This window comes from Vombatus ursinus, unplaced genomic scaffold (assembly GCF_900497805.2).
Source record: "Vombatus ursinus unplaced genomic scaffold, bare-nosed wombat genome assembly UNPS02014171.1, whole genome shotgun sequence".
In the NCBI taxonomy this organism is placed as follows: Eukaryota; Metazoa; Chordata; class Mammalia; order Diprotodontia; family Vombatidae; genus Vombatus; species Vombatus ursinus.
The window spans coordinates 3115955-3116219 of NW_020953949.1; positions in this window are offsets into that span (position 1 = coordinate 3115955).

A 265-nucleotide genomic window follows, 5' to 3' on the forward strand; every position below is an offset into this window, starting at 1 on the left:
GACCCTAGGCAAGTTGCTTAATTAACCTCTCTGAACCTCAGTTCCTCATCTTGTAAAATAGAAATAATAATAGCACCTATCTGCCTTCTAGGGATAAAATGAGATACTTGTAAAGCATTTTGCAAACCTAAAAGCACCGAAGCTTTATAAAAACAATCTCATCTTATCTTCAAAACAACCCTGGAAGGTAGGTGCTATTATTATAATACCCATTTTACAGATGAGGAAACAGATTAAGTGACTTGCCCAGGCTCACACAGCTAGT